Raw genomic sequence first — 637 nt, forward strand, 5'->3', positions numbered from 1 at the left:
GTACATTTTAGGGTTTTCTTTATTTTTACTTAATTATTTAAACTTTTTTTTAATTTTCTTATACTTTTAAATTTTTTTTTAATTTTTTTTTATAATTTTTTTTTTTATTTTTTACTTTTACTTTAACCCAACCCCCTGTCCACCCTTTCCCTTTTAAATTTAAATTACTTTCCCAAATTTTTTTTATAATATGTTAATAAAAAAACCCAAAAAATTTTTAAATTTTAAAAAAATTTTTATAATTTATATTTTAAAAATTTTATAAATATGTTTTTAAAATTTTTTAAAAAATTTTTTTTTTTTTTTGTATATATTGTAAAATATTAATTTTTTTTTATTATATTATTTATATTATATTTAAAATTTTGGGTTTTTGTATAATTTATTATATTATATATTTTATATTTATATATTTTTTAAAAATTTTTTATTTATTTATATATATTATTATAATTTTTTATTAATTTTTAAAATTTTTTATATATAAATTATTTTAAAAATTATTAATTTTTTTAAAAATTTTATATTTATTATTTATAAAATTTTATAATTTTAATTTATTTAAAAAAAATTTTTAATTATAATTTTATATAAAAAAAAATATATTTAAAATTATATTATTATATTTTTTAAATAA

General features: G+C 6.9%; 1 protein-coding gene across 1 annotated transcript in view; it reads left to right on the forward strand.

The window, feature by feature from the left end:
• LOC119591186 (tRNA pseudouridine synthase-like 1) overlaps window positions 1-637 on the forward strand; it is an 11,063-nt gene that overhangs the window by 4,321 nt on the left and 6,105 nt on the right.

This window comes from Penaeus monodon, chromosome 28 (genome assembly GCF_015228065.2).
Source record: "Penaeus monodon isolate SGIC_2016 chromosome 28, NSTDA_Pmon_1, whole genome shotgun sequence".
Taxonomy (NCBI): domain Eukaryota; kingdom Metazoa; phylum Arthropoda; class Malacostraca; order Decapoda; family Penaeidae; genus Penaeus; species Penaeus monodon.